The 23,590-nt window shown below is 41.7% G+C and overlaps 1 pseudogene; it reads right to left on the bottom strand.

The window, feature by feature from the left end:
- Positions 1–972: 972 nt before the first annotated feature.
- LOC126587161 (E3 ubiquitin-protein ligase APD2-like) lies at positions 973–22,266 on the bottom strand (annotated as a pseudogene).
- Between the last annotated feature and the right edge of the window lie 1,324 nt (positions 22,267–23,590).

The raw sequence follows: 23,590 nt of genomic DNA, 5'->3' as shown, positions 1-23,590 counted from the left end.
TCAAAGTCACCAACAACAATGCTAATATAAGTAGAGTTTTATTTTCAAATTATTGGAATATTATAAATATGTATTATATAATTATCTATTATATAATTTATAAATTATAAATTATATTGGATTTTCGGTATGGTACGGTAATACCGTGGTAATGGTATCCATTACCAATACCGTACCATGAAATTTCGGTACGGTACACTACCGTACCATTACCGATTGGTACAAAAAATTTGGCACAAAATCGGTATGGCACAGTTGGCAATTCGGTTGGCACGGCAATTTGGCAAAAAAATCCACCCCTAGTTACATCAATTGTATGACTTCGATTTTCAATTTCCTCATATGATTCTTGATCCACATTTTATGATCACAGAGATACTGGTTCATTGATGATCAACAACCAACAGAAGATTATTATGGTACGTTATTCTATATTGCTATTGTGAAACAACCATCTCATATATTTTTGTTTGAGTGTATAGTTCAGATTAACAAATAGAAATAAAAATTATACATCCGTCGTTGAATTAATTTCTGAAGGACGGCCCATGTCCCTCAATTGCCAGAAAAAAAATTACAAAAATGAAAAAAAATGGACATGCTTGTTCACGTAAAAAAAGAAAAAGAAAAAGAAAAAAGAGTAATAGAAATCCGAAGGAGGTTAATTAGTCCTATCCAAGGTATAAAATATCGATGATATTGGAAATATTAGTAGTAAAAAAACACGAAAATTTCGATGGAAATATCGGGATATTATCGATATCGATAAAAATTAAATAAAAACCACGGAAATTGTAAGAAAAACTTGGAAATTTTTATTGAAACTTTACAGGATATTTATTTAGTCAATTATCTATTAGTTTATCACAAAAAATTGGAAGGAAATGCATTGCATGATAGATATAACTGATTTAAGTTGATTATATAGCGAGCTGGCAAACATTGTGAGTGTAGAAAATATGTAGTAATTAATGAAAGAAGTTTAAACACACCATAATCATTTATATATAATGAATTAGTACAATATTTTACACTTTATACATTGCATGGTATACATGAGTGACTTAGCAAGGTCTAAAATATCGATGATATCGGAAATATCGGTAGTCCAAAAACACGGAAATTTCGATAGAAATATCGGGATATTATGAATATTTTAAACCATGGTCCTATCCTATGCAGCAAATAATCTTCTTACTTTTCGAATGAATCTTCGTCATATTGGACATGTCTTGGTCTCCCCGTCAAAGATCCTGCAACATGTAATCTCTGTAATAAGATACCAAATTTCAATCGAACACCAACATATTCTGAAACGTTTCGAATTTTCTACATACCTTTCTGCACAGACATCGCAGGTAGCACAGTGGCCACAAGGAACCAAAAAACAATCCCTCTGCTCAGTGTAGCAGATCACACATATTTTCTCATCATACAAGTCCTCTGAGGAGCTCTTAATCACGGTATTGCTGCTATTACTACTGCTGCTGCTGCAATTTCTGGATTCGATATCCTACTCTTCACATGTCCCATATGCTGATCGCACTGTCTTTCCTGCAGGCTGTAACGGGTCAGTTTCAGCACTGCCTCCTACATCCTCTAAGCCGGTGTCCTCGTATTCGTTTATGTACTTCATTACCATGACTGCAACAATCACAAGCAATGCTGCAGTACATATATGGTTGATGAAATTGCATTAGTTAATGTAGTCAATATGAAGAGCAAGAGCAATTTGAACTTCAAAATTTCAACGAAATCTTACTTAAAATTGCAATGTACGCAATCAAACGCGCTAGAAAAGTAAGTGTGGTGCACCATTCTACTAAATCATCCTGTCATTATACAAATAGAAAAATTGAGATCTCTTCCATTTACTAATGTTGTGTTAAAACTTTCATTATGCAGGTAACTTTTGCAACAAGAAAATGAAACATTACATGTAATGTAACGTGTCTTACGTCTGTAAACACGGAAATTCCTGCAATGAATGAGACAAGAACACGTGTACAAAATAATATTTTGTATTAATGATTTTGGGGTTACAATCTCTTTTACAATTTGATCATCTGATTCGATCTTCGTAAGGTGTTGATTTGTGGATGGGTTGCTGATCCAAAGGGCCGTTGGGGCTTGATCCTTAAGATGAACAGTGGTGTACGGATCTTCAAAGGCTTTCAGGCTTGATCTTGAAGAACGGTGGATGAATTTATTGATGTTGTTGATCCAAAGAGCCGTCGGGGGCTTGATCTTAGGATGAAGTCCCTCAATGTAGATGTCGATCTAAGGGCCGTCGATGCTTGATCTTGACTTGGGTTGGTAATTTCTTCAAGGGCCGTCGGGGCTTGATTTTGAATTCGGGTGGAAGATTTTCTGGTTTCCTCCAATTGTTGTTTTTCCACAGGCTTAATCTTGAACTAGGCTAGAGGGTTTTCTGGTTTCCTCCAAAGGTCTGAACTTACTTATTTTATCTGGAGCTGAATTTGATTCAAGGGTGGTGGACACTTGATTTTGAATCGGACTTGTGATTTCTTTAAGGCGCGTTGGGGCATGAGCTTGAATTTAAATAGGACCTCGAGCGGTTTCAGGATTTGGACACATGGTCGGCAGGCATGAGGTGGAGGTGATGGTTCGTTTCTTTGTTCAATCTTTCCAATTCATACTTAAAAGGGTCAAAGGATAAGGTCAGAGGCTGCAAAAGGTTTGCTCTGAAAGATCAAGTAAGTTTGCGGCATTTTCATATGAACCCCAAGCAGTTTGGTTAATAGAATGATCTTCAAAGGTGGTGGACATTTGATTTTGAATCGGACTTGTGATTTCTTCACGGGCATTCGAGGCTTGATCTTGAATTTAAATAGGACAACGAACGGTTTCACCTGGAAAATGAGATTTAGCTTTATTGGGGATGGATCAACACATGCAGTTATCGTGTTTGCTGATTATCCACAAGTTTGATATTTCATTGTCGCCCATCTTATCTGTTCTTCAGGGAGATGTGGTATCTTCTCTGGAAGCACATCAGCAGTTGAAGGTGAGTACTCGAGAGCGATGCTAGGTAAGCAATTAGGGAAAGGATTCCAGGCAGTTGGTTCCTGACTAGCAGCTTGATTCCAAGTGCCGACTGATTGCTCTCATTCTCATTGCCCTGCAGGTAAGAACAAGGACAAAAAAAAAAAAAACACAGGGAGAAAACATGATATGATATACTTTCACTTTAGACCTTGATGATATGACATACTTTTGCTCTTGAAGAAGCAGTGGTGATTTGATGGCATTGCACGGTGAGGCGTTGCTCTTCGACGATGGTGCCGGTGAAAGGTTGTTGAGGCTTCTCGAGCTCTTTGATTAGAGCAACGACGGCGGGCTAGATTTAACTTAGACTTCTCTGTCTGGATTATGCGGTTCTACAGGGAAGGGTGTCGTGCTACAGTGATTTGTTCCAGCTCATTGTGTTGCATGTTTCTCTACTTGTTTCTTTTGCATAGCAGAAGTGGTGCTCAACCTTTCGCCTTTAAATGGTCATTCAGAGCATCACCTCTCAGTGACTCATCCATACTTGGCAGCTTCAGTGTAAATAGCCGACATCATATCAACTGTCCTGAAGTATTCGCTGAGGAAATTCGAGACCTATCAACAGTTAAAGATGAGCACTCAAGAGCAATGCTAGGTAAGCAACCAGGCAAAGGTTCCGGGAAATCAGTTCTAGATCGGAAGTTTGATTTCAGGTTCTGACCGATTGCTTTTTTCCTCCTTGTCCTGCGGGCAAGAGAAAAGGGAAATGAAAAGACAGGGGAAAAGCATGATATGAGATACCTTTGCTTTCGACCCTGATGATATGAGACACATTTGCTTTTGAAGAAGTAGCGGATGAATCAGCACATGTTTTTGTTATGCTTGTCTCTACATGCTTTGATGTATCATTTTCACTTGCCTCATCTGTTTTCCAGGCAGACGTGGTATCTTCTTTGGAAGTATATCAACGATTGAAGATGAGTACTTAAGAGCAATGCTAGGTAATTAATCAGGGAAAGGGGTTCTAGGCAGTCGGTTCCAAATCGGAAGGTTGATTCCAAGTGTTAGCTAATTGCTCTATTTCTCCTTGTCCTGTAGGGAAGAACAAGAACAAAGAAAAGGATAGGGAGAAAGCATGCTATGAGATACTCTTGCTTTCGACCTTGATGATATGAGATACTTTTGCTCTGGTGTGACTTGGTTGAAGGGGTATTTTTAGGGATGAAGAAAACTGAGTATGTCGAGAGGTTTGGCTGCAGATGTATTCTTGGCAAGGAAGAAGAGTCAGGCGTTTTGGATGTGTTCCTTGCCATAGAGGATGAAGGTCGACATATATAGGAATTTCCCAATAGCAAGTGGTGGTGCGGATGCGGCCTTGTCACCCACGCTTGTTGGAAAAAGTGTGGTGGTTGGAATAGTGAACTTCGTGTGTTTTCAACTCTGTTAGAGATCTTTGACAAAGTTGCACGTGTTATCCGACAAACTGAGGTTGCGTCTAAAAAGTGTTGACGGACTTTATGCGGGAAAATTCGGCTTTTGAAATTTAAAGAGTGGTGTCTCTTTGATTTTTGAATTGGTGGTTGTGTTGCCTCTCCTTTTATAGAGGTATCGATCACATCTAACATGCACACTTTGAAGATTGCTCACTTGTGGAAATTGTCTTTGGTGTATTTATGAGATTTTACTCCATCCAACCCTTTTCTTTTACCATTTTTGAAAATGGCTTACCTGTCTAACATTTGCTTAGATTTAAGTCTCATGAGTGATACAGGTATGCCGCGTCAGGGTAATATATGGAGCCTTTTCTTCTTATCTTCTAATGGCCCTCTTACTGTTGAAAACTACGTGATGAGGGATGCAATAACGGCTATGGTAGTAGCTAGGAACCTCCTCACTCCTAGAGATAATAGGTTGCTTTCAAGATGATCTGATAAGTCGGCTGTCCAAGACTCCCTGACTTTCAGTGTTCAGTGTGCGGGCTCTGTGTCCAATATAGGCCAACGCCTACTTGGTCGAACTTGCCAAGTTGAATCATTGACAACCGAGGTGGCAAATCTTAGATAAGAGATCAAACAACTCAAGCATGAGAATAGAGATTTGCGCATGCTTACAAATAATTATTCGACGAGCATGAAGAGGAAGCTTGATCAGCTGCAGGACTCCGAAGGTCGAATTCAAAGTGACCAACAGAGATTTGTGGCTGTACTTCAGAGGCACTTTTTGCCTTCGTCATCTGGGGTTCAACCAAGTATTGAGGCTCCGAATAATTAACCTCTGGTGCCTTTTCTTCCTGGAGTTCCACCAAGTACTGTGGTGTCACGTGAGCAACCTTTGTGAAGGCTTCCCTTTCTTTCCTTATTTTTTATTTTTTATTTACATATTTGTAATTTCTAGAGATATCAATAGACGGACTTTATTTCATTCAGTGTATTGTGCTAAATACCATATAGCATATATTTCGCTAAGATATGGTACTTCCTTTTATTTTTATTTTTAAATTATATATATTTTTTTAGATGGTGCCTGATGCACCATGTTGGTACCATATTATATTGGGCCTCATTACTTGGGTTTCCAGACATTAAGCCCATGATTTATGTAAAAGGGGAGGAGCCCTTAGTTTATAAAAGGGACTCCTTACCCTCACAATCCTCAGGCCTCACATCCCCAAATAGAGGCTTTCATATTTAGAGCAACCCTCTCACAAACAAAGAAACTCTATCAAACTCTCTCTTTTTCTGGGGGACTCCCCCTCACACTTGTAATCCATACATTCATACAGAGAAATACAATTAACATTAGTGTGGACGTAGCCCAAACATTAGGGTGAACCACGATACATTTTGTGTTCTTTACTTTCTTGCAGATTCATGGTCGGATTTACATTGTTCCAAGACCCATCCGGTGTGCATCAACATTTGGCGCCGTCTATGGGAAACGATACGAAAAGTTGTGTCGGTTCTTTTTCATTTTTTCACCTCCACCGTGAATCTGCAAAATCACAAAAACCCAAGACACCAGTCCCATCTCTCTCTCATCTCTCTTTACAGATCACTTTCTCAGTACTTTCTTTTCAGCTTTGGACGTTTCTAGGTTGCTGAACATGGAGCGATTGCTTGTGTGCCTTTCTGCTCTAGTAGTAATGTTTTTGGAATGACTGCTAATAAAGTGGTTTTATATGAGGATATTGCAAAAAAAAAAAAAACAAAAAGCTTCAGGAGTTTATTTTAGCTTTATGTGGTTGTGAACTCATGGCTCAAATCAAACATGCTGTTCTCTTAAAGTTATTTTGGAAAATTTTGAATCTGCACAACTGCATCATCTGCATCAAAGTGGTCGAACTCCTCCGCAGCCTGTTCCTCCTAAGGCTCCGCACCCCTCATCGGCCTTACCTTCGCTATCTCCGACTCTTTCTACAAGGCCTCCACCAAAGCCGTCGACGTCTTGACCGCCATGGCCAACCTCGTCGAGCTCACAGACCGTGATTCGCTTGTCAAGTCTGCAAGCACTTCGCACAACAACAAGGTGGTGAGCCAATACTCGACTCTGCTCACGCCGATGGGCTCTCCGCGGTTACTGGGATTTACGGCGAGGAAGGTGGCCGAAGACGTTCGAGAAGGCGGCCAAGTTCTGCTATGACGTCAACTTCGAGATCACAGTCCACAACGTCACTGCCCTCCGTTGCGCGACAGAGTATTTAGAAATGACCGAAAAGTACTGCGACAACAACCTCACCGGCCGCATTAAAGATTTCTTATCTCAAGTTGCTCTCATGAGCCTCTCCAGCGCCATTGTCGTGCTCAAGTCCTGCGAAGATCTCCTTCCCATGGTGGAGGACCTTAAAATCGTACAGAAATACGTCGATGTCGCCTGTTCTAAGTGAAAACCAAGAAGAAAACTTTTACAGAGGCTACCTATCATCCACCAGTGAAAACATTCACGAAGAAGGCTGTTATGTACTTGATTGGAAAAGCATTAAAGGGAAGATGATAAAACAAAAGCAAAAGCAGAAAGCAAAAGCAAGGAATAAAGGGAGGTTTTCCTCTGCGAAAGCACATGTGTGACATTGCAAAAGAAGGAATAAAGGGAGCAGACCATAATTTCGTCAAAAATAGAGATAAGAACACGTGAAGGTTTCCTTTAACAGCTGGACCGCTGAGGTTAATGTGAAGGGAGAAATTTTGCTTCCCAGCAGTTTTTTTTTGAATGATGTGATTTACTTTTTTTATTCTTTGGAGACATCTGTATAACCCCACAGAGGGTAATCATAAATAATGAAAGAAGGCAGTATGCCAAAAAAAAAAAGAAAAGGGCAAGCCCAAAGTAATGGGTTGGAATGTTATGTGGAGGGCGAAGGCCCTTATGCCTAAAAGAGCTAGGCCCTATGGCTTCAAACTTCAACCTCCATCCCTCCACTTAAGGTTCACCCTCTATTATCACCAACTAGGTAATCAAAAGTACGTCTAGTACTCTAAAATTATTCGGTAGCATGCCGCTATTATCACCAACCAGGTGATCAAAAGTACGTCCAGTACTCCAAAAGTATTCGGCAGCCTACCGCTATTATCACCAACCAATTAATCAAAAGTACGTCCAATACTCCAAAATTATTCGGCAGCCTACCGTTATTATCACTAACCAGGTGATCAAAAATACATCCAGTACTTCAAAATTATTTGGCAGCCTGCCGCTATTATCACCAACTAGGTGATTAAAAGTACGTTTAGTACTCTAAAATTATACATGAGCATCACTCATGTCAATCATACAGAAACATTCATGAGCATCACTCATCTCAATCATACATAAACATTCATGAGCATCACTCATGTCAACATTCATGAGCATCACTCATGTCAACATTCATGAGCATCACTCATGTCAACATTCATAATCATCACTCATGTCAATCAGCTTTGAAAGCTTCATTTATAGAGCTCCAGCTTCGAGAGTTTTAGCTTTGAAAGCTTCATTTACAGAGTTCTACCTTCGAAAGCTTCATTTACAAAAGCTCCAACTTCGAAAGCTTCATTTACAAAAGCTCCGACTTTAAAAGCTTCATTTACAAAAGCTCAAGCTTCAAAGCTTTACCTACAAAGCTTCAGTGCATGGTATACAAAGACCGCCTCCGAACAAGCGCCACTTCGGCCCATACATGGATTGAATTTGAAGTCTCTAGCCAACAGACTCTATTGACTGAAGACTTGGGGGGACTACACTATGTACCATATATTGGTCTTCTGCAACTGGGCCTCATGAAAAATACTTGGGGGGGACTTAGCCCATTATTTATGTACTGAGGAGCGAACCCTTATTCTATAAAAGGGACTCCCTCACTTTCATTAGAGAGCACCCATTATTCATGTACTGAGGAGTGAACCCTTATTTTATAAAAGGGACTCCCTCATCTTCATTAGAGAGAGACTATTAGCCCATCACTTATGTATTGAGAAGCGAACCCTTATTCTATAAAAGGGACTCCCTCACCTTCATTAGAGAGCATCGTCACCAGCTGAGCAACCGCCTCACCGCAAGCATCACTGATAACCCATCACTTATGTATTGAGAAACGAGCCCTTATTCTATAAAATGATTCCCTCATCATCATTAGAGAGCATCGTCGCCTGCTGAGCAATCGCCTCGCTGCGAGCATCACTCCTAACCCATCACTTATGTATTGAGGAACGAGCCCTTATTTTATAAAAAGGAATTCCTTATCATCATTAGAGAGCATCGCCGCCTGCTGAGCAATCGCCTCACCGCGAGCATTAACTCTAGCCCATCATTTATGTATTGAGGAGCGAGCCCTTATTATATAAAAGGGACTCCCTCACCTTCAACACCACAAGCCAAGCTAACCAAGGCAACATAAGCTATAAGCCGAGCAGCCTCGCAACATGGGCTACTTCTAATTGAGCATCATTTCACATTGAGCACCGTCTCATATCGAGTATCAGTTCTAGACGACATTTAGTTACTTCGGCCCACACATGGACTGAATTTTAAGTCTTTAGCCAAAAGACTCTCTTGACTGAAGACTTGGGGGACTACTGTTGGTACCATATTATATTGGGCCTCGTTACTTGGGCTTCCAGACATTAAGCCCATGATTTATGTAAAAGGGGAGAAACCCTTAGTCTATAAAAGGGACTCCTCACCCTCACAATCTTCAGGCCTCACATCCCCAAACAGAGGCTCTCATATTCAGAGCAACCCTCTCACAAACAGAGAAACTCTCTCAAACTTTCTCTTTCTCTTGGGGACTCCCCGTCACACTTGTAATCCATACATTCATATAGAGAAATACAATCAACATCAGAGTGGACGTAGCCCAAACATTAGGGTGAACCATGATACATCTTGTGTTCTTTACTTTCTTGCAGATTCACGGTCGGATTTACGTTATTCCAAGACCCCTCCGGTTTTGTGCATTAACACACCATTCCCCCTATTTTTGTTTCCACCTTTCAATGATTTTGTCGCCACCACCTTTGTTTTTTCTTTTGATTTGCTAATAGTAGCATGCATTTTCTTTTTGTGTGTGTGTGTGTGTGTGTATGTTTAAATGATGAGTATGGTAGATTGACACTGATGGGTTCCTCGATGGGCTTTCTCACTGCACTGCATTCTTCTTTGCATGCGACTTGCACAGTCACCGCACTACATTCTTCTCTGCATGCGGATCATTGTTTGCACAATCACTGCCCTGCATTCTTCTCCGCATACGGACCATTTTTTACTTACACAGTCACCGCATTACATTCTTCTCTACACACAGATCATTGTTTACACAGTCATCGCCCGTCTTTTGCTTATACGGGTCAGTGACGCTTGGGAGATCATTATGGACTGCACAACCACTGCATTATATGCAGACTGGTTTCATTTGTAACTGTTGAGACCATTATATATCCGTACACATACACACATATAGGGCAGCGCATGGCCACTGCACTTGCTTGCTGTCTTGCATCCTGACTACACTGTCCTGCAATCTTGCGCTGCTACTGACTATAATTGCGACTGTATGCACTTCTTCCTCGCTGCACTGCGTTCTCTGCGTCTGCCGTCCGCTGAACTCGATGCTGGACAAAAAGAGTGGCTGCGAGTGCAGGTTTGAACTGCAAGGGCGAGTTGCTTTCCACCTCTTCAACCTCTGCAACTCTCCGTGCTATTTGTGGGAGTTTGGTTGCGGTGGAGACGAGGCACGAGTTGTCACGAATGGGTTACTTGTAGAGGAGAGAGAGCCATTGCTGCAGACGGGAAGAAGAGAAGGCAGTTGGCTAGTAAAATTCCTTCATGCAGCCTTTACTCTGTGAGTCATGTATATATATATATATCCCATCATCGTGTAAATATATATATATATATATACACACACACACCATATATATGGCAAGTGGCTGTCCTATCACCGCCCATCATCGTGCATATATATATACATATGTACTATAATGTTATTTTTATATAATATAGTGCTTGTGTGCAAGAGACTGCAACAGGGTTTCGATGTATAGTGCCTTTTGATCACAGTTTTCCCTCGATGGTGCGTTGCCATGTGGTGCTGTGCAAGAGACTGCAATGGGGCCTCGCTGTGTAATGCCATTTGGTCACAGTTTTTTCTTTGGTAGTGATGTCGCCGTGCAGTGCAAGAAACTGCTTGCGTAATCGCTGTGGAGTTGCGTAGTGCGATTGCGTAGCATTTTGGTTTTCCTTGCCACTGTAGCGTGCCTTGAAGGACCATTATGTAGCTGCACTCTTTGCCGTGCTGCTCAAGTTTTGCTGCTGATTTTTTTTTTTTTGCGGTCATGGTATTTTTCAAGTGTTTTAAGAGCAACACCATCACCATTCTTGCGAAGGAAGACGATTTGCAAGATAGGGGAACAACGTTGAAGTTTTACTCGCCATTGACTGGTCTTAAGGCGTTTGCTCTCCCTGTAAAAGACAACTCCATGCATATTAAGTCATAGTCTTCTGAAGTATCTTGGGAGGTGATAGACTCTATTCAACAAAATACGAAGAAGAAGGCGTGCACATCGAGGTTTCTTATCTTGAATCCTTCGCACCATGTTTGTGACAATCATCCGGCTTCATTTAAGCTTCTTGGTGATCACATCCGCAACGGAGCTATAGCTTGGAATAATACCCTGTTGACTACTGAAGAAGCCGTCTTTGATGAGTTTTATTAGGAGTGGCTTGAAGATGTCTTGAGCCGATCTAAAGATGTGCTTACTAACGTGGGCCTTTACCACGCTGTGTACACATCTTTGTTTAGTTATGATAGCCATAATTCCGTCATTCATGCGTTCTTTGAGCATTGGTGTTCAACGACCAACACACTTCACACAGCGCAAAGGGAGATGTCAATTTTACTTTGGGATCACAACAAGATAGGAGGCTTGCCGATCCAAGGTAAGTTTTATGACGAGGTTGTTCCTAGCGCGGAGGAACTTTCTTCTTGCAATAGCCGAGGATTGCCTGTGAGTTGCTGCTGTTTGTTTTAGGCATATCACAAGCTTTCCCAAGATGCTAAAGGTAAACCAGGCGTGAGGATTTCTTCATAAATCTGATTTTGGTATTGGGAGGCCATGAGGTACAAGAAGTCTTTGAAGAAAAGTGGTCGTAACAAGACAACTAGGCTAAAGGGAGACTTAGACTCGAACGGTGCTATTGGCTCAGCCAGGCGCCGCTCCTTTGCCGAGTTGAAAGCGTTTGAGAATATTGGCATAACATCATAGCATGTGGAAGAGTCTTACCTAGCTGGTTTCTTAGCTTGTTGGCTTTGTAAGTTTGTTTTCCCAATAAGCGACGTCAACTTTGTTCATCCTGGAGTCTTCACAGTTGCTAGCAAGATGGCTGCAGGTGAGTCTTTTAGCCTTGCTATTCCGGTCTTAGCCAATATTTACAATGGCTTGAGCATTATTTCTAACTCGGCAAGCACTGAAGATTGTGTTGCGGTACTTCCTTACCACTATGTGTATGGTTGGTTGGGTGAATACTTTGGCACTTATTTTTCTTTGTTGACTTTAGACAAGTCAAGGCATTCTTCATCAACTGTAGTCAAGCTGGGGCCTTTGATGATGAAGTATTCTGGAATGCTCTCTGCAAATAGCCTTGATGATTTGTAGGCGCAAACGCTATTTAAAAGTTATGAAGGTTTGAGGAAGGACCTTCTAGCAAGAGTTGGTTCGGTATGGCGAGACATCATGGATGATTCGCATCTTCGCTTTTCAGACTTGTCTTATCTTATAAGTCTTCACTCGGGGTACGTTTCTTTGCAGCAAGAAGACCGATACATTGTTCAGTCGTATAGTCCCCACCATTTCAGCAGGCAATTTGGTTTTGTCCAAAATATGCCAGGCAAGCTTTAGGAAAAATCTCAATCAGAATCCTTGCAAGCAGTGTATATGCATTGGGAGTCTTGTACTCGAGCATGTACAAATGCTGCTATCATCCTACCGGCCAAGGACAAGTTCATGAGTAATCCAGTGACCCGTGTTTATGTAAGTTGGTGGTTAAAGGTACATTATGAGAACTTGGGGATGGTAAGTGGTACCAATTCTTCTCACTCACACAATGATGTGTCGAGAGAGGGTTGTTCTATGGTTCTTACACAACTGGTACCTTTTGATTGCACGAGTGCAACTCCCTTGCAAGATAGGCCTGTGGTTTTAGCCCCTCAACGCCCATGCTTGTCTTCTCAACATCTGGATGCTTCTAAAGAGGTGAGAGATGAAGTTGATTTGCACAAAGATAGATTTGTTTTGTAGCAGCGTCAACAAGTTTTAAACAAGAGACCAATTGAAGGCGCTCAGGTTGACAGCGATGTCAATTTTTGTCATAAGAAGAAAGAAGTGTTTAGGCCTCCTTAATTTGATAGTCGTGTGTCATTTGAGAGAGATGCATGTATTCCATTTTCTCTTGTGATTTCTTCTACTTTCATTATTTTAGCTTTTGTTTCTAACATCTTTCTTTGTCTTCTTTAGGTTGGGCCTTCTTGTTCTTTTGATTTGGCAACTACAGGTATTTATTCATATACGAAGATGCTATTTGGAGGCAACCTACCTACAGACGGGGAGATTGGGGATCCGCTTGGTGCAGAGCTTGTTCCAAATCCGTCAAATTTCCCAAGTTTGTTGTGTGTATGTAGAGGTATGCAAGAGCTCGTCATCCGTTCAACACCTTTGCTAGCTAGCTCTGAGATCTCTCTGAGAGGGCCGAACCTTAGTGGCACTGAGCAATTTATCCATCGCATCAATCTTCGTACGACAATGGATATCAAGAGCCATATTGAGGGGAGGATTTCAAAGTGCCCGCTGGAAGACCTTGGGTTGCTCAAGGAGGATTTGATGAAGCTTGTTTCTACAATTGACAACCTTAACGTTGATTCTTCGTCCTTCAAGATCAAGATTACATAACTTATGGCCGCCTCGACTGAGTATTCTTCATTGAGTGTTATTTCCTCGAAGAAGTTGAGTCCAGATGTTAGATCTCATCAACTAACCACAATAAACTTGTCATTGGCCCAAGTCCAGTCTTCTCAGCAAGCTACTTCGGGAAATTATCAAGTCATAGAGACTTCTTTAACTTCCATCTAGGTGCGTCTAAATACGTTGGTACGAGAGCGAGAACAGTTGGGAATCGAAACATCACAACTTGAAAGTGTTCTTGCAGAGTAGGGAGCTACACTTTCTTAGTACCAAGAGGAGATTTCACGCCTAGAATGAGAGAAAGGCATGGCTATGGAGTTACCCATCTTGTCTCCCACTGAGGTAAAGACTTTAAAGACTTTATAAGGCTTGCTTGAAGATCGCCTCCATAGTTTTAGGGACATAGCTTTCAAGTAATGTCTTCCATTTTTTTGTAATTAGGCTTTGGAGCCGACTTCTTCTTTTAAAGAAATAAAGTATTCGTATTCTTGAATTTGCTCTTCATTCTTCAAAGTATTTGTTGTTGATGGTGTGATTATACTTGAAGTTTTGAAGTTTCAAGTTGCCTACGGACCCTCGGTTGAGAAGGGATCAAGTCATAATGTAGTTCAAATGCATATATATATATATATATATAGATTTTTTTTTTGTGCCAAACATAGTTTATGCTCTTACGAGCTAGGAGCACGGTGCGTTTGTTTTAGGGGTAGAAGTGCCTTAAGAATCTGCCATTGATGGGGCCGATCTTCAAGCCATCTTCCACCATCTTCCACCATGATTAAGTAGGCGCCATTGGTGTAGACTTCTTGTATTACGTAAGGTTCATCCCACTTTGATGTGAACTTGCTTTTTGTTTTGTGAGTTATGATGATAGGCCTACGCAATGCGAGGACGAGATCTCCAGTTTGGAAAGACCTTGGGCGGACCTTCTTGTTAAATGTCTTGGATAACTGTGCTTGGTAGCATTCTAAGTGTTGTTAAGCTTCGAGCCTTCTGTTGTCGAGTGCTTCAAACTCTTGAAGTCGTAGCTTTGCATTTTCCTCTTCAGTCAAGCCTTCTTGTATAGCCATCCTTAGTGAGGGAATTTGAATTTTGAGTGGTAGAACAGCTTCCACACCATATATGAGGGAATAAGGTGTAGCTTGGGTAGGAGTCCTATGTGTCGTCCTATATGCCCAAAGTGCTTCGCTTATTCTTTCATGCCAGTCTCTCTTTGTTCGGCCGATCACCTTCTTTAGGAGGTTGCACAATGTTTTATTGAATACTTATGCAAGACCGTTGGCTGGAGCATGATACATGGAAGATTTGTGCTGCTTGAACTTGTATTACTTGCAGAGCTCATCCACGAGTCGGTTGGAGAGATGTTTTTCGTTGTCAGTGATAATGTAGCGAGGCACACCATATCAATGGATGATATGCTCATTGATGAAACAGACTACAGTTTCCTTCTTGACTTCCCTTAGGGGTATGACTTCAGCCCATTTGGAGAAGTAATTTGTTGTAGCTAGAATGTAAGCTTCTCCTGCATATGACTTTGGCATAATTGGTCCTACAATGTCCAATCCCCATGCAACGAATGGCCATGAAGCAGCTGTAGGGTGTAATGGTTCAGGCGGTTGATGTATGAAGTTGGCGGGGAATTGGCAGGCTTGACACCTTTTGGCATGTTTTAGGCAGTCCTTCACCATGCTTGGCCAGTAGTAACTCATTCTTTTGAGCTGGAAATGTAGCTTTGGTCCAAATTGATACGCCCCGCATACGCCTGAGTATGCTTCTTCCATGGCTTGATTGGCTTCTTCCTCACCTAGGCATCTTAGAAGTATTCATTCGAAAGAGCGTCGGTATAATGTTCCTTTGTAATAAAGGAAGCGAGGCGCTTGTCGACATATTTTAGAGCAGTGTTTAGGAACATCTAGAAGCTTTCCATGATCCAAGTAGTCGATCAACGGTCGTCTTCACTCTTCAGCTTCGATCGAAAATACTGAGATGACATTTGTATCGTCCAGTAGCATTTCAGTGACAAGCGGGATCACCCATCTTTGGCAAACTGTCACGTCCGTGGCTTCGTCTTCTCCTAATGTCATACTTAATGCTAGGTTGGCGAAAGCGTCTGCCATTTGATTTTCTGTTCTTGGTACATGTTCTAGTGTCACAACCTTGAACTTTTGTAGCAGTTGAGTTGCCAGCTGGAAGGACGAGATTATCTTTCATCACCTCATATTCAGTTAAGAGTTAATTGATTATGAGCTTGGAGTCGCCATAGACCTCAAAGGCTGCGATTTCCATGTTGATCGCCATTTGGAGCCCTATGATCAGTGCTTAGTACTCAACGACGTTGTTGGAGCATAGTTCGCTTAGTTCGCTTAGTTGGAAGGAATAAGGTAGTATTTACCTTTGTGGCGACATGAATACTGCTCTTGCCCTTGCCCCGTCTGCTCGTGCAGATCCGTCGAAGAACATCCTCCATGTCGGAAAGATGTCGATGTAGAACACCTCTTCGTCAGGCAAGTCGTCTGAGATTTTCCAATTAGCTGGGATCAGGTGATCGGCAAGGAAGTGTGCTAGTGCTTGTCTCTTGACGGCTTTAACTGGGATGCAGATGATCTCATACTAATTAAGAAGCAACGCCCATTTAGCTAGTCGCCTTGTCAAGAATGGTTTGGACATGATATATTTGACCGGGTCAGCTTTAGCAACCAGGTGGACGGTGTAAGCATGCATGTAATGCCTGAGTTTCTGGTTGGCGAACACCAAGGCAAGGCACATCTTTTCTATTAGGGAGTAGTTCAACTCAGCGCCAGTGAGAGTTCGACTTAGGTAGTAAAGCGCCTCTTCTTTCTGGGATTCATTTTCTTGTGCCAAGAGTGCTCCAACTGAACTTTCCTGAGCGGTGATGCACAATATGAGAGGCTTCTTAGGCACAGGCACCCTCAGGATAGGTGGACTTGATAAATACTTTTTTATGCTTTCAAAAGCATTGTGGCATGCTTCGTCCCATACAAACAGAACATCATTCTTCATGAGTCGATTGAACGGTTGACAACGCCCTATAAGGTTGGAAATCAAACGTCTGATGAAGGCTAGCCGTCCTTGTAGACTTTTTAGCTCGTGCAGGATTCTTGGCTCAAGCATGTTTTGAATGGCCTTGATCTTTGATTGGTCCACTTCAATACCACGGTGCTTGACAATGAAGCCGAGGAACTTTCCAGAGGTAATGTTAAATGCACACTTTAACAGGTTCATCTTGAGGTTTCGCAACCTTTCAAACACCATTCGTAAATCTTTCAATTGATCTGATGTTTTCTTTGTCTTGACCACCACATCGTCTATGTAACATTCTACGTTTTTGTGTACCATGTCATTGAAGATTTTCTACATTGCGCGTTGATATGTAGCTCCAGCGTTCTTCAGACCAAAGGGCACCACCTTGTAGCAGTATATACCTTTTGCAGTGCGGAAGACTGTTAGTTCCTCATCTTCAAGAGCCATGAGAATTTGATTGTATCCAGAAGAGCCGTCCATGAATAACAATGCCTCGTGGCTAGTGGTTGCATCGACTATGATTTTGATGATTAGCAAGAGGAAGTCATCATTTGGGCAAGCATCGTTGACGTCCCGGAAGTCTACGCAAACACGTATTTGTCCATATTTCTTAAGGACAATTACGATGTTGGAGATCCACTTGGGGTATTGCACCTCTCGAATGAAGCCTGCTTCGATTAGCTTGTCAATTTAGGCTTCAATTTATGGGATGAGCTCGGATCAATAGTGCCTTTGAGTTTGCTTTATCGGTCACATTCTAGGCTTGACTGCAAGATGATGCACATCGATGATAGGGTCAAGGTCAGGCATTTCTATCTCGTTTACACTTAATAATGCACTTACGAAGATAGGCTTCGATTCCCGCTTGTGCCTAAGATGAGTTCCTTAAGATCATTAACTGTGGCTTACCCCACATCTTCTAGTTGTGGTGGCGCAGCAGTGACATCCTTCTTAGGGATTTCGTCTTCTTTACCTTATTAGATCGTGATGTGGAAGACAACTTGGACTTTATTTTCAGTGTTGTCATCTCAAGCTTGTTGGCATGAAGATTGTCTGGTGTGGATGATGGTGCGCCTTTTTACTTTCAGTGATCCATTTGTGTTAACCTCTAAGATTGCTTGGCGCTTCATCCTTGAAGGAATCGAGCTTCGAGTGTCACCTTTTTCTGCTAGCCCGTTGAGCTTTTCTTTCTTTGGCGTTGTCTTCCTCTTTCAATAAGGCTTCTTATTATCTTTAAGTCTTTCCAAAGCTGACTGACGCAGAGTGGCGCTAGCCGTGTTGCTTTGTTTTTAGGTTTTGACAACCTTTCAAAAACAAAGCTTTAGGATGTTGGCGCGTTAAGCTTCTTAAAGATGGAGGTTTAGTCTTGACCACCAATGCGATTAAGTGCCGAAATTTTAGGCCTTGAACGATTCATCTTATCGAAGACTAACGTCTGAGGGACGAACTTTGGCTCTTTTTTATTTTGTTCAACGCTCACGTTGATGTGTTGAGTGCTAGCGTTTTTCGCTTTGCTTGAAATCTTCATGGGTGCATTTAGTGTGAAGCCGAGTCCAGCTTTGTTGTTGTTAACTCCATCACCATGCTAATTCAGCTTCTTTTGAGTCTTAGTGAGGTTGCGTTCTTTGTCGTTAACGGTATTTGAAACCTTTTTTCCAGGATTCGAAAAGGAAGCGAAGTCGTACCCAGCATTCGACATGAGTTTGTAGGCGTTTGGATCAAAACCTTCTTTGGTCCTTTTGGTTGGAAGAAAGCTTCGTTCCACCGTATTTGGTAGAGCTTTTATGAAGCCTTGTGGTAGTCTTGCAACTTAACATCGTCTAGCTGTGTCAAAGGCAAAACTGCATTCGTCTTGAGCAACTTTACATTATCCTTCTGCAGTTGAGTGTCTGCTTTGCTTGCTCCAATTTCAAACGGAGATTGACCATTCTTTCTTCTTGACATCGGGATGTATCGGAAGACCGGTCCTTTTGAAGGCGTCCTACTCCTTTTGGTTGTTGCAGGTTTAGCAAGCTCGTCATCGTTTTTGCTTGAAGATGGCACGGCTTGCCCTTCTTGCTTCTAGGGCATGGCTTACCACTCCTACTTTTTAGGTGCTACTTTGCCCCTGGATTTGATTTCTTCTAGGAGAGCTTCATGCATCATGTCTTCATCCATGTAGAACTTGACGTCTGTAAAGTGTGATTCGGCTTTGGTGAATGGCTTGGTATCACCTTGGATCACCTTTACTTCTTCCTGGTAAGCATTGGTGGAGGGTGGATGGCACTACCCCATTCCCATTGATCCAAGGCCTTCCTAGGAGCAAGTTGTAGGAAGTTCTTGCATCAATCACGTGGAATATCGTGCTTAATTTGAGTTTACCAATGGTCATCTCCACTCGGATCATGCCCATCGCTCTTTGTCCTCCTTGATTAAAACCTTCAATTAGTAGACGGCTTAGGGATAGTTTATCCACCTTGATGCCGATTGTGGTCATTGTTTACTTTGGCATGATGTTTATGGCCGTTCCACCATCCACAAGCATACGGTTGACTTTATGTTCCCTTACGTACCCAGAGACGAAGAGAGGACGGTTGTAAGGTTTGGATTCTAGCAACAAGTCTTTGTCGATGAAATGGATTGCGTCTTGGGCGGTACAACAAGTGGCATAGTCATGTGGTCGAAGTTTCAAGCCATCGTCCTTGCTTTCTTGCACTTCGTGGTCACCAGGATTTACCAAGACCGCTGCTAGTGCTCTTCGTATTGTTTTTGGTAATCGTAGATCTTCCTCGATGCTAAAGTGTGTCGGCAGGCCTTCTTTGGGTGTGAGGGTAATTTCTTCCTTGATGGCGATGGCTTTGCCTTTTGAAGGTTCTTCTATTTCTATTACGACCATGTGACATGCAGCGGTAGTGCACTGTTGGAAGAAGTCATTCGGGAAGTACTTATGCAAGGAGATAGGAATGCATGGCTCTTGCTCTATAGGTTCCTTAGCGTACATTGGCTTAGCAGCTTTTATGTTTCCTTTGGGCTTCCTACTGTTGCGGCGACAGTGCTTTCTCCCTTGTTCCAGATTTGGTCTTGTGGCTTGTGGTTTTGGTTTCCTTGTCTTTTTGTAGGTTATCAATGTCTATCATTCTTCATCGTCGGTAAGTGCATTTTGGTCACTTACCCCCATCGATGGTTGTGCAGAAGGTGTCATATGGCTTAAGCATTGACGGGAGTGGTCATGCATCATTTGGAGAGGAATATAATTAAAGGATCCAAACACGATCGCAGTAGTGTGCGTTGCAGCCGTGTCTTCTAGGTCAAGTTTGATGCGCCCTTGTTGTGCCAGCTTCATGATGAACACTTTGAGGATGAAGCACTTGCCAACAGGATGGCTCACGATATGATCATACTTGCAGTACTTAGGATCGTTTACGCGATTCATCTATTCGAGACGCTTGCATTCGGGTAGTTCGATCACCTTCTTTTCCAGCAAGTTGTCTAACATTGCAACCATATATAAGTCAGGAAAAGGGTACGTCTTCTGCTTCAGTTCCCTCAAGGTGTTTTTGTACTTGTCTTGGGTATGAGAAGGCTAACCTCTCTTTATCTCATTTACTTTGTTCTTGGAGGAGATCTTGATGGGCTTTGAGGAGGTCTTGATAAGGGTAGTATTGACGGTAAAAGCTTCCTTGGCGGGCTTCTTCCTAGTCTTGTCTACATTCGGGGCGAACACCTTATCCTTCTTGAAGTCGGTGATCAGCTCTTTCTTCCCTTAATTGGAAATACTCAGCTCCATGTCGTAGGAACGAGTTGCCAGCTCCTCAAATGTTCTTGGTTTTATGCCTTGAAGGATGTAATGTAACTCCCAATGCATGCCTTGAACGCACATCTCAATGGTGGAGGTTTCAAAGAACCAATCTTCGCAATCCAGACTTAATGAACGCCATCTATTGATGTAGTCGACGACAGGTTTATCCTTCCACTGTTTCGTACTGGTCAGCTCCAGCATGCTTGCGGTGCGGCGCATGCTGTAGAAGCGATTGAGGAATTCCTTTTCTAGCTAATCCCAACTGTTGATAAACTTGGGCTCGAGGTCAATGTACCAGTCAAATGCTTACCTTTCAGCGAGCGCACAAACTGCTTAACGAGGTAGTATCCCTCTGTCCTAGTATTGTTGCAGGTTTCAATGAAATGAGGGACATGTTGCTTTGGGTTTCCCTTTCTATCGATCTGCATGAATTTTGGCGACTGATAACCCCTAGACATCTTCAAAGCGTCAATCTTCTTGGGGTAGGGCTTTGAGTGCAACACGGAGTCGTGTGAGCCTTCATACTGCATCTTGATTATGCTTGCAATCATCTCCTGCAGCTGCTGGATAGAGAGAGATCCCATGAACGCCGTTGCTTGGTCTAGCTCCAGCTTCTCTTTGACTTCTCCACCGGAGGCTCTTCTTCTTCGTCGGCTCCTTTCTTTAGTGGATCAACCCTTAGGTCGACTTGCTGCCCCTCCAGTTGGTTAGTGAGTGTGGCGATTTGCAAGTTTTTCTCCTCCACAGTTCGTGTGAGTTTTGCGATTACTTCATTCATTTGAGCCAACTCTTCCTCGATTGAAGTCGCTCATGTGGTCATGACTTGCATGACTAAGCTGCTGCTTGAGTCGACATCAAAGAATAGGGACTCGGAGTACTTCTTCGGACCTTCTTCCCTTAGCACCCTTAGCGAGGCCAGAGTGATCACGGGCTCGTGCCTCGAGTGCTCTTGTTCCCTTAGTAAAGTTAATGCAGGGGTGGAAGCCGCGGTAATGAGAGCTTTTGTCTTGCTTTTGGTTGTGATGCCTGAAGTGTCACAACTTACGGCGAGGATGTTCTTGTTCTTTGCGTTGGTTGCGGGAGCAGTTTGAACCTTCTTTGATGCCATTTGTGCTTTTTGCGAATTTGAAGATAGAGATGAGAGGTAGAGATTGTCCCACTGGGCGTGCCAAATTTGTAAACACGGAAATTCCTACGATGAATGAGACAAGAACACGTGTACAAAATAATATTTTGTATTAATGATTTTGGGGTTACAATCTCTTTTACAATTTGATCATCTGATTCGATCTTCGTAAGGTGTTGATTTGTGGAAGGGTTGCTGATCAAAACGGTCGTCGGGGCTTGATCCTTAGGATGAACAGTGGTGTACGGATCTTTAAGGGTTTTTGGGCTTGATCTTGAAGAACGGTGGATGAATTTATTGATGTTGTTGATTCAAAGAGCCGTCGGGGGCTTAATCTTAGGGTGAACGGGTGATGAACAATGAACACTTTCTTTAAGGGCTGTCAGGGCTGGATCTTGAATTGGTGGAAGTTTTTCAAGGGCCGTTGGGGCTTGATCTTGAAGGAGGATTTGACGAAGAACGAAGAGAGCTATCTTGATCCTTCGGGATTTGCTTAGGAGCTTTAAAGTTTCAAAGCTTCAAGGTTTTGGTGTGATGTGAATTGGTACCTGAAAATGAATGCCTTGGCTTCCTATTTATAGAATTCCAAAACTTGATTTTTGGATTTAAATAATCAGATGAAATCAATTATTTCTGCTAGGTGTTGACACGTGTCATATTTGATGACTTTTCCGATGATTTTCGATTTTTCGTTGAGCCACATGCTACGTGTAAAATTTATGTGACACGTGAACGTTGAAATTGTAATTATTGGTCAACATGTATTTCACCAAAATTTCGATGTCTACGTCATAGGTAATACTCGTGGTTAAATTGGAAGACTGGGGGTTGATCGATTGGAGCTTCCGGTGAATTGTTAGTCCATCTATTATAGAACACATTTCTACAGCTCCGATATGCCACCTGCAGTTTTTTTCCCAGCAGTATGAAAACAAAGAATTCAATAACAGGATTTGATCGATTAGATACAAAATTCTATATTTTCACCATAAGTAGTTAAGAGAGAGAAATCATAATACGCATGAAGAACAAGCAGTACTACTGTATGAATTTATATCACTCTATATATGTGGAAGAAATGCAAATTGCATCAAATGTGTGTTCCTAAATGTAAAGTAACCGACAATTTAAGATCCGCGTACATTAAAATCTTGTGAAACTTAGTTTAATGTGATGGGTGAGACAAGGCTAAAGATTTTATTTTATTTTTTATTATCTAACAATTGACATTCATAAGATTTGAACTTGTGACTTCTTCTAACAAAGTGAAAACAGATGCCACTAGATCAAATCTCGTTGAAAATGAGGTCAAAGTTCCAAGTATGAATGCTCATATCAACCTGAAAAAACTACATTAACAAAACAGAAATAATGAAAACTCAACATTTACAGAAATGCTTCATGCATTACCTCAATACACCTCGAAGTTAAGTGCTGAGTTCAACTCCAGCTTCTGCGGGATAGCGGGAGAAACACAGTGCGCTCCGACTCCAAGTACATTTCAGAAGGGAATGAGCATGCTAACAGTACGTTGGCCACTATTTCACAGAAATTGAGCAAATGTGAAGAAAAGTTGTTGGTTTTTGTTGAAAGATTGACCAATATATAATGAAATGCTTGAAACTATAATAATATATGAGTAATAATGTACTCATAACACATAAAACCTGCACCCAGAAAACCTAAACCAGGTTGGAACCCGATAAATTATAAATATAAATGTGTGTATAAATTATAAATATGTATGTTTGTATGTATAAGACATTGAGGTATGAGAGGCATGAAAAAATTGGAATGGTAGTTGGTCGTTTGGGTATATGTGCTGGACAATCTTAACGAACCAGCTTTTCAAAAAGTCTATGGCGGGTAACGGACATGTAAAGACTATCTATCTGAATGATACGTCGGTTGTTTTTGGGTAGGAAGGTGAACATCAAACTCCAACTTGAGATTAAGGTGAAAGTACAAACTGCTTGGCATTTACTAGTTCACTTTGAATGGTAAGATTAAGAACTCGTTTAGAAGTGTTTTTAAAATAACTGAAAACATTTTTTTGGTGAAAATGTTTTTAAAACCAATCTAAAAAAAAACCCAAAATGCTTGCAGAAAGCACTTCATATGTTTTTAGAACCCAAAAACATTTTTTTTTAAAACACTTCCAGTCATTTAAATGTTCATTAGAGAAAGCCCTGTTTTGCAGCTTGG

The sequence above is a fragment of the Malus sylvestris genome, chromosome 2 (genome assembly GCF_916048215.2).
Source record: "Malus sylvestris chromosome 2, drMalSylv7.2, whole genome shotgun sequence".
NCBI lineage: Eukaryota > Viridiplantae > Streptophyta > Magnoliopsida > Rosales > Rosaceae > Malus > Malus sylvestris.
The sequence above is the reverse complement of the archived record's forward strand: the minus strand, read 5'-3'. Positions and strand labels throughout refer to the sequence as shown.